We start from the raw sequence: 11,907 nt of genomic DNA, 5'->3' as shown, positions 1-11,907 counted from the left end.
CATAGTCTTCGACGGAGGAAAGTACTTGATCAGGAATGCCTTTGCCATATCCTCCCATGTAGTAATAGACCCTACAGGCAAACAGTTTAACCACGACTTAGCTTTATCTCTCAGTGAAAATGGAAATAAACGCAAACGAACAGCATCATCAGACACGCCATTAAACTTAAAAGTATCACAAATTTCAAGAAAGTCAGCTATATGAGAGTTAGGGTCGTCAAGTGCACTTCCCCCAAATTGGACAGTGTTTTGAATCATCTGAATGATAGCTGGCTTGATCTCAAACTGATTGACTCGGATGACTGGTCTAACGATGCTTGGACGTGCTCCATCAAGAGACGGTTGTGCATAATCCAACATCGGTATACGCCTTGGCTCCTCTCTTTGTTGATCGCCTTCCATTCTTTCCTTCGCTCTTTGCTGCTGTAGTCGACGTCTAGCTGTGCGTTCGATCTCGGGGTCAAAAGGCTCAAGCTTACACTCGAGTGATCTTCGCATGCACTACAAGAAAAATCTGCAACACGATGAGAGTATCAAATAACAATAAAACAAATAATACTAAAGAATTTAAATGAAAATAAAAATCGTGAATCAACAGTCCCCGGCAACGGCGCCAAAATCTTGATCGAGCAAAACTTGCACAGTGAATGGTCCCAAAATTTGTTGTATAATTAAAAGCTCGATGTAAATATCGCAAGTGCACGATAGTCAAGTTATAATAAACGTAAGTGAATACGAGTATCGATCCACAGGGACTGCGTTACACTATTTTTATTCTCACGTAAATTTCTTTAGCAACGATAGATTGAGTTGGTGATTAAACTAAAGTGAATTTAATAACTAAAATAATTAAATTGCAAGAAAAAGTAATCAATAAATCAATGATTAAATTGGATTAAAATCAAATGAGAAACGAATTTGTTGGGAATTATCAGTTCACCTACCGCTCGTGATCAAAAAAATTATACTCGACTTTTACTCGTGCATTCGACAGAATTCCCTAGACTAATTAATATACTCTGTCGAGCTATATTAATACTAATCATAAACATGCAGTAATCAAGTATCCTCAATTATTTAACAGTTCACGATTGCATTACGTTCTATGGAATCCACTAGCTTTCATCCGGGTGAACTATCACTATCGACACGTACCCAATTCTGTATATCTACTAAAATTGTAAATCCGTGGTTTATACTATGTGATCTTATTGTTAATTATTCTCTCGACATCATTAACAACATGAAATAATCAAAGGAAGTTAGCTAAGCTTCGATTGAAATAAGAATGAACAATAGCATAAACAAATCACTTAATAAAAACGTCGAGCAATAATGTTAAACAACGAGTACGGGGTAGGATCCCCTCAAATCCCAACAAATCTAGAGTTTAGCTACTAAAATTCATAATAAAAACCAACAACAATCTAAGAAATGAAAACTGAATAATGAAAATACTAAAGATGACGACGGATGACGGCCACGACGCGTGGAAATCTCGAGGTCTTCGAAATCTCCTTTGCTCCTCGCCTTTTCTCCAAGAAAGATGATGAAAAGTCTGATCAAGTCTCCAAAACGGCGCCCCCTCTCGTGTATTAGGTCTATGGTGTAAGATAGAGTCCACAAAACTTGGAAACAAATCTTCTTGGATCTCGTCGCTCGCCAGGGCGGCCACTTTTGACCGCTGGGGCGAGTGGTTCTCGAATAAAAATCCTCGGCCATGTCTCTGGTCTCGCTGGGGCGGTCACTTTTGACCGCCCTAGCGAGAGGTTCGCGCAAAAACTCCTCGGCTAGATTAAAATGCTCGCTGGGGCGGTCACTTTTGACCGCCCTAGCGAGACCTCTTCGCTGCTTTGACATATAAAATCTCACTTTTTGGTCCAATTCCTACAAAACAACCACAAAATACACGAGATCAGTCATATTCTAAATAATGCTAAATAATTGCTAAATTAAACTAAAACAAACTAATATGATGCATGAATGCGACTCAAAACCAACACTAAAAACACGTAAAAACGAGTCCTATCACACGACTTCGTCTTCGTCAGACCGGGAAGACAAAGGTATAAATAAATGTTGATTCGGGACTGCACAACTCAAGTTAGGTTTGACTTTAGTTTCCCAAAATCACATACTTTATTTTATTGCATTAATATTTGCAGATTATCAGATTGATATGTTTAGTCTATTGAATTATAGTAGAGCCAGAGTTTGAGTCTAGGGCAGATCAGCTAGCTAGGGCAGAACCGCCGAGTCTTTGTCAGAACCGCTAAGACTCTAGACTTACGGTGTATCGATGAGCTTAGATATAGAACGACTTCTATTATAGACATTCGATACAGCATGCCGAAGTCTATATTAGATCGGGATCCCTAGATTAGAAATGAGTTAAGATAAGATAACAAGACCTTGATTTAAATACAGATTGGTATTAATTCATGTAGTCAGATTAGATACATGTTTTGATGTTTGGTCATGCTTTTATATATGTTTTATATGATTGCATGTATACATTGTTTATACTGGGATATTTATATCTCACCGGAGTTATCCGACTGTTGTCTTGTTTTGTATGTGTGCATGACAACAGGTGGGGCAGGATCAGGGTCCAGAAGATGATGAGAGATCTAGATTAGAGTGGTGATCACGGACTTGGATATAGGTAGGTTTTATTACTTGATTGTAGTAGTTGAACCTGGTTTTAAATTAGATGTATTTTATACATGATTTGTATTATTATACTAGTTCGTATAATAGAATGATTCCATTACCTTCCGCATTTTAAAAGAAAAATTTTAGACCCTGTTTATCTTAACTGATAACTAAACCCCAAAGATGATTAATAAGATGATTAGCGTCCGGGTCCCCACAACAGGTGGTATCAGAGCGATAGATCCTTTAGATTGAGATAGAAGAGAATGAGTGGGGTAGATTGAGTTTTCTTTCCTTGCATGTGATTGCTAGCATGAGATTTATTTGTAATGTTGACTTACATTGTGTGTGCTAGCATGACAGTATGCTTTACTGCTTTGAAATACATGTTATCTAATTATCTGATTTGAATTGGTAATATGCATTATTGAGTATGAATCAGATTTGATTCTCGATCAGCAGTAAGATGATCAAAGAAAGATTGGAACAGATTTGTAGTATTTGGGTACTAATGTTTTGATAAGCAGATATACCTCCACGGAGAATTCCAGAAAGGGAGTAGTACTTCGACTGAACAGATAGATGTATCAGAGACTCAGATGGAAACAAAGTTGAAAGAGTTTCAGTTATTGCAGCCGCCGATTCTGAGTGGTATCGAGACGTCTGAAGATTGTGAGAACTAGTTTGATGACATAGAAATATTGTTCGATTTACTTGATTGTACAGATGAACAGAGAGTTAAAATGGTGCCTAACCAGTTTCGAGAAGCCGCCAGGAGTTGGTGGATTACAAGTAAAAGAATATTAGAACAGAAAGGTACAGTGATTTCGTGGAAAATATTCAGAACTGAATTTTATCGAAGATTTTTCTCAGTTTCATACCGAGAGGACAAAAAAGCAGAGTTTGAAAATTTGAGACAAGTTCAACTGAATATTGAAGGATATGTTGCTAAATTCTCTACTCTACTGCATTTTGCTCCTCATGTAATTGGAAATGATGAAGCTGTAGCGGATTAGTTCATCAGGGGATTGAACTCGGAGATAGTTGCATTGATGAATATGCAGCGACCTCACCATTTTGCTGATGCCTTGAGTAGAGCGAAGAAAGCGGAGGCGAGTCTGGTTAGACAACTAACAAGGGTGTGTGCGATACAACCCCAGACACAGCAATCCCCTCTCCGATTTGATCGCGGCAGCACGAGTGGAAAGCAAGATTTGCTGAAAGCTCGAAAGAAGCCATTCAAGAAGTTAGGGAGTGGTTCCTCTAGTTCCAGTGGTTCTAGCCCGAGTTATACTGGAGTGTACTGCAGGATTTGCGGAGGAAGACATTCCACGGAGCAATGCCAGAGAGTGACTGGTAGTTGTCGTATCTGCCGACAGCCGGACACTTTGCTAGAGTCTGTCCACAGAAAGGTTCCCGCAGATTTCAGGGAGCTGGACCATCTGGTGGTAGTGATCGAGGAACAGACCCAAGAGGCACTTGATGATATAGTGGCCGATACCGTTCTTTTATGATTATGATGCATATGTATTGATATATACTAATGCATTTCTTATGATTATCTTTGACTGAGTTGCATTGCTATATATGGTACCTGTTGGGTCTGTATTGCTGTAGTATTCATTTTTGTACCTTTTGGGAAAGAAAGATTGATAACAGAGATTTCTGTATACTACAGTAAGATGAGAATGAGATTGAGTTAAATTATGATGTACTTGTGTTTCTGAGTTGATTGCATTATTGATATTAATATGATAAACAAGTACAAAACTATTATAGATTCCTTTCAGGAGAGTATAAAATTCAGACCAGATATGGATGATGAGTAAAGATTTCACGGTAAGGATTCGAGATTTAGAATTCCTTTGATATCGGTATTGGCGATGACTCGATTGATACCGAAAGGAACAGATGGTATCCTTATGTATTCAGTAGATGTATTGAAATCGAGCCTAGCATTGTCAGATTTGCCAGTGATGTACGAGTTGGCTGATGTATGCCCAGATATGATTTCAGATTTGCCTGGTATCAGAAAGATAGATTTCAGAATTGAATCGATACCAGGTATGGTTTGTGTGTTAGAATTCAGTACAGAATGATATAAAATGTACAGAATGATACAGAATGAATTGAAAGATCAGTAGAAGAGTACCGACCAGGAGTTACATCTGATTTAGTGTTCCTCTTGGGTGTATTTCAGTATGTTCAGAGATATTCTGTTGATTTCATGCTCGTTGTATCTATGATATTTTGATAAATTTGCAGCATCTGATTGATTGAATAGAATACCTGAAGATTATATTGAACATTCTAAGAACTGTGATGATTGTGTACAGAAATTATTCAGATATGAATCCTGCTTGAAACAGATTGTATTCAGAGTATGCGATATCTGAAGTTAGTATACTGATTGATTTTGACACAGTTGAGATTGTGATCAGTGGCTGAGAATGATATTGATATCAGAAAGATCAGAAATTTTAGAAATGTCAGAAATGTCAGAAATTTATTTTGTTGTCTGAGTTGGCAGATTACCTTATATGATTGTTGTTTTGTATCTGTTTGAGTATTGTTATATTTTTACAGCCGTATTTGATACAGATCATTGTGAACCGTTGAGATTATATACAATTCAATCCGAATCAGAGTTGAATTCGAGAATTTCAGTGATGTGATCAAAATGTTCAGAACTAGATTTCGATAATCAGAACAGAGCATCGATCAGAGTGACAGATATATGATTCGTACTGTATGAGAATAAGTATCTGGTGATGTCAAATGTTTCAGAATTGTACAACAGAATTTGATATCGATAGTCAGAACCAAATACCAGGTAGGTATTTTTCTTTAATTTATGTTATTAATTGATGTTTGTACCAAATAGTTCGAATCTGAAATGACAGATATTATCAAAAGCGCACAGAAGTAGATTCAGGATGATTCTGATAACAGAAAGTGTATGATAAGTCGAACAGACAGTTTTGATATAGACAGATTAAATCAGTTAGGGCAGAATTTGTACTGAAATGTCTGAATCGCCAAAAAATAAAGATAGAAAGATAGAGATCAGAAGATTTATTACAGAATTTTTATAATTCTGACTGAACATGGGGAGTATATTTTGATGAATTTTGTAATGAGATCACTACAATACTTTCCAGATTGTGAGATGATATGATTATGATTGACAGATTGTTCAATCTATATCTATTAGTTTGTACAAGATGACGTACAAACATGACCAGATGACAAAGATCGATGTCAGAGAAATGGTCAAATTGAATAGAATGTTGAAATAGATTATATCAGATTGTGATTGTTAAGTTATTTTTCACTTATGGCAGATTATACCATAAGTTATTTCGCAGATTATTCACCGATTGACAGATATCCAGAGTATACTATCCAGATATTGGAAGATATCCAGGGAACTGTAGTGCTGGATGTTAGCACTAGATGATATGACATGTTTTCATTGTGTGAATTATTGTATGATTATGGCTATCAGATTATCAGATGGGTAATGAGATAGTTACGGACGACACATGGTATTGTGAGTACTGCAGATGTCCTTTGTATAAGAATAACATCTCGGAGATACATGAGATAGGATCTGATACGGTCAGAGATATGACCAAGAAAAGGTAGCTAATTCAAAAAAGAATGAAGATAATTTAGATCAGATATACATAATATGCCAACGTCGGATGATGACGATTGGTATTCGAGGCTGAAGATTTAATGTATCCTTGAATAGAATAAACAGACTTGATAACAGCTGATGATGTTGAATTGTTATGAGCTGTGGATGAGCATATACGGATGTTGTATAGCCAGTATTACGAGATTGATTTTGTCAGAACTATTTTGAGGGGTATTATGACATTATACTTCTTGAATTCTTATTCCAGATTGGAATCGGAAGTCCGTAAAAGAAGAATACTTCAGAATGAAGATTATTCTGTTTTTGAAAACACAGTAAGATTGTCAGAATCTCAAAGAAACTATTTGAGGGATAGAATCTGATATTAGATTAAGTTTTGAGAATTGATTCATCGAGATGAGTTCATAATTTAAACTCTATATACATTTCTTCTGATATATCTGAATTGATTACTTGCGAGTTCGAGGACGAACTCAGATCTCAGAGCGGGACAAATGTAAGGCCCGAGATCTAATTACTGAAATCAGACGTGATTAACTGACATGAGTGAGGTTATACGAATCTGAATGAAGAAGTCGGGGCATTCAGAGACCAAACTGGGTAAAGCATGTGAATTATGTATATTTTGTACATAAATGCTGGCGCTCGAGCGGTAGAAAAGAACCGCCCGAGCACCAATGCATCACAAGAAGGGATTTGGACAGAACGTCTGGCGCCCGAGCGGTAGTTTTTGACCGCCCGAGCGCCAGGGGATGGTAAGATGAGTAACCGGGCAGAAGGTTCGACGCCCGGGCGGTAATTCTTGACCGCTCGAGCGCCGCTTGAAAATAGTGAAAAAGATGACACGTAGCTTGACATGCAACGTGTATATATTATACCGTCGAAACATCAGTTGATTTATATTTGATCAGAGTCAGTATTAAAGAGAGTGTACTGTTATGTCATTGATACTAATCAGACTTTGTATTGATTTGAGTATTGATCAGAACAGATTCTGAACTGAAATATATACTGATATTGTATCTATGTGATTGTCATTTCCAGACTGGGTATGGACAGATCAGAATACACGACTTCGTCTTCGTCAGACCGGGAAGACAAAGGTATAAATAAATGTTGATTCGGGACTGCACAACTCAAGTTAGGTTTGACTTGAGTTTCCCAAAATCTCATACTTTATTTTATTGCATTAATATTTGCAGATTATCAGATTGATATGTTTAGTCTATTGAATTATAGCAGAGCCAGAGTTTGAGTCTAGGACAGATCAGCTAGCTAGGACAGAACCGCCGAGTCTTTGTCAGAACCGCTAAGACTCTAGATTTACGGTGTATCGATGAGCTTAGATATAAAACGACTTCTATTGTAGACATTCGATACAGCATGCCGAAGTCTATATTAGATCGGGATCCCTAGATTAGAAATGAGTTAAGATAAGATAACAAGACCTTGATTTAAATACAGATTGGTATTAATTCATGTAGTCAGATTAGATACATGTTTTGATGTTTGGTCATGCTTTTATATATGTTTTTTATGATTGCATGTATACATTGTTTATACTGGGATATTTATATCTCACCGGAGTTATCCGGCTATTGTCTTGTTTTGTATGTGTGCATGACAACAGGTGGGGCAGGATCAGGATCCAGAAGATGATGAGAGATCGAGATTAGAGTGGTGATCACGGACTTGGATATAGATAGGTTTTATTACTTGATTGTAGTAGTTGAACCTGGTTTTAAATTAGATGTATTTTATACATGATTTGTATTATTATACTAGTTCGTATAATAGAATGATTCCATTACCTTCCGTATTTTAAAAGAAAAATTTTAGACCCTGTTTATCTTAACTGATAACTAAACCCCAAAGATGATTAAGAAGATTATTAGCGTCCGGGTCCACACAATAAGTTTTCCAAGAAAACATGCTTTACATTTAAACTTATTATTCTGAAAGATCTTCTGGTCTTTCAACGGATGGCCATCTGTATTTTTTATACTTCTTCGCATCATTGTTGAACCAGGATGTCTTAATCGATCACGCCAATTGGTTAATATTGAAGAATTATAAACTATCATGTTTGATTCAATGAGACTTATATGTATATAATGCAATCCAGTAGGGAGCATTGGTAGTTTTTCAATCACATATTTCTTTCCTGATTTATATGTGGTAAGACACATACATTTCTCATTCCCTTCGTTCATTGTTTTAGTATCATACCATGAGAGTATATATCATTAAAACTCAACAAATTTCTTTTCGATTGTGGCGAATACAAAGCATCATTGATAAAAAAAAAATTGTACCATTAGGTAACAAAAATTGTGCTTTACCACAACTTTAATCAAGTCTACAGGACCTGATATTGTATTCACCTTTGTTTTTGTAGGTTTTAGTTCCAAGAAATATCTTTTATCTCGAAGAATAGTGTGCGTTGTACCGCTATCAGGTATGCAAACTTCCATGTGATTAGTTTCTTGTTTAGCTTTGTTCATGGCATTTTCCATATTTGAACTTAAAAAATATGCTATGAAAAAAAAAATTACTGACAATATATATGTAAATATAACACATATCATAATTGTACAATAAAACATTATCATATGAATACATAAAAAATAAATTAATGTATATTTATATTCCACCAATATATTGTTCATTTTCAGAGAAATCATTGAGAAAATCTGCAACATTAATTATTTTCATTTCTATCCCACCAACATATTGATCATTTCCAAAGAAATCATTCAAAAAATCAGCAGCATCAAAATGAGTTCAATTACTCAAACAGTCACTGCGTTCAGTGAAGTTGGTCTCTTTTTCTTTCCCCTTTATCGATTCTTTATAGATCTTGCAAAGGTGCTCGGGGGCTCGACAAATACGAGACCAATGTCCTAGAGTGTCGCATCTGAAACAAGAACTTTCAAATCTTTTCGAGTGATTTTCATTAACACTCATATTTTCATGATACCTTTTCAGTGGGTGGTTCGTGTCGCCCTTTTGAGACGAGTTATAAAAATAACTATCTCGATTGTTTTCAAAACCACGGCCTCGACCACGACCACGACTACGACCACGACCAATTCCACGTCCACGACCACGACCTCGACCTCGACCTCGACCAAAACCTTGTCTTTGAATTTGATTTTGGTTTCCAGGTTTAAATTCATTTTTACTTACAGCATTTACTTCTGGAAATGCTGTTTATCCATTGGGTCGGGACTGATGATTTCTCATTAGCAGCTCGTTGTTCTTTTCCGCCACAAGAAGATAGTCAATGAGTTCAGAATATCTCGCAAATCTACGCACTCTATATTGTTGCTGTAGAGTTATATTTGATGCGTGAAACGTGGAAAATGTTTTTTCAAGCATTTCCGATTCTGTAACCTCATGTCCACAAAATTTTAGCTGCGAGATTATTCGATACATTGCTGAATTGTAATCACTGACTTTCTTAAAATCTTGGAATCTTAACATATTCCATTCATCACGGGCGGTCGGAAGTAGAACTTCCCTTATATGTTCAAATCTTTCTTTTAAACCTTTCCACATAGCCATGAGATCTTTTTCGATTAGATATTCACATTTTAAATCTTCATCAAGATGTCGACGCAAAAATATTATAGCTTTTGCTTTTTCTTGTGATGAAGATATACCATTTTCTTTAATGGTCTCGCTTAGACCCAATGTCTCAAGATGCATTTCTACATCAAGGGTCCATGGCATATAATTTTTTCTCATAGTATCAAGAACAATGAATTCGAGTTTTACCAAGTTTGTCATGGTGGTACTAAAAAAATTATGATGCATTTTATTAGTTAATGAATATTGCGATACAAAGTAGTGGATAAACAACAAGTACAAGCATTCGTAAAAATAAAGAAAACGCACTAGGAGGATATTCTCCAATAAATACAAGACTCGTGAGTATGATAACCAAAATAATTAAAAATAACCTTGAGCAAGTCATCTTCTTCTTTTTTCGAAAATTTGATGAAGAATAATTTTTAGAGAAGAAGAGAAAGTTGGAGTGATTGAATGTGTTTGTGAGATCATATTTATAGGGCAAAAACTAGCTGTTTTGTTACCGTTTATGACCGTTGGTATACAAAAAATAAATGTATGTATTTGTATAATTTTATGGTAATAATATGGTGTATATAATATTAGTCATGTTTAAATAAATATATATATCATATCATATTATTATATTAATGATGTGTCATAAGTTATTTTGTTTAAAAACCTTATATGCTTTTATACTTGTCGTATCTCTTACCGGGAGTGTGGGATGTCGCCTTAACATTTTCCCAGGATTTATAACAAGTTTTTGAAAAATTTATTTTTATTATTTATAATCTTTATTATATAATAACATTATATTATATATTAAATATATACACAATAAATAAATAAAAGTAAAATAAATATTATTACTTTTGTTATCTTTTTCTTTTGTTTTGGAGGTTGGAAAAATATGGAGAACTTTTAGAGTTTCATGCTGATAATGTGTTGTGGAAAAGTAAAAAAATTTATGGTAAAAAGTAAAAATTTATAGAAAAAAGTAAAAATCTCAAACTCTCAAAATTTACTAAAAAAAATAAATACTTTATAAAAAATTTCTCTCGACTCAATTGTGAATTTCTTCACAAATGGTGAAGCTATTTATAGAATTTTTTTGATAATAATCCAAAAATAAAATACATTATTACCTATATCATCATACACAAATTTCTAATTTTTATTTTCAATATTCAATTATTATTTTTTCAACATTCAAATCTTTTATTTTCAATATAAGTAATTTGATTTTTGTTGTGAAAAAGTAAAAATTTATGGTAAAAAGTAAAAATCTCAAACTCTCAAAATTTACCAAACTACACACTTTATAATATTTTTATCTCTACTCAATTGTGATTTTCTTCACAAATGAGAGATCTATTTATAGGAAATCTTTACAAATAATCCAAAAATAAAATACATCATTACCTACATCATCACACACTAATTTTCAATATTTACAACTCTTATTTTCAATATTCAAATATTCAACATTCAAATATTCAATACACACATTTTAAATATATTTTTCAACACTCCCCCTTGTGATGATGATCATAATGATTGTCTTCATTACGTATTTTTATACTGTCTCGTTAAAAACCTTACTAGGAAAAACCCATTGGGATAAAAATCATAGTAAGGGAAAAAGAGTGCAGTCACGTAAACTCCCCCTGATGTTGACATGAACAATTCTTCACAAATTTCTTAGATTGCGCATCCCAATATTATATATGTGCTTTCTGAATATTGTCGTAGGAAGTGCCTTTGTGAAGAGATCTGATGAGTTTTCACTTGATTGAATGTGACGAACATCAATACATTTATTCTTCTCTAGCTCCTTGGTGAATGCGAAGAACTTAGGAGGAATATGTTTAGTTCTGTCGCTTTTTATGTATACCTCTTTCATTTGAGCAACACATGCAGCATTATCTTCATATAGTATCCCAGGCTTCTCGTCGAATGATAATCCGCATGAGATTTGAATATGTTGGGTCATTGATTTTAACCACACATAT

The sequence above is a fragment of the Primulina eburnea genome, chromosome 15, assembly GCF_022965805.1.
Source record: "Primulina eburnea isolate SZY01 chromosome 15, ASM2296580v1, whole genome shotgun sequence".
NCBI classification, from domain to species: Eukaryota; Viridiplantae; Streptophyta; class Magnoliopsida; order Lamiales; family Gesneriaceae; genus Primulina; species Primulina eburnea.
The sequence above is the reverse complement of the archived record's forward strand: the minus strand, read 5'-3'. Positions refer to the sequence as shown.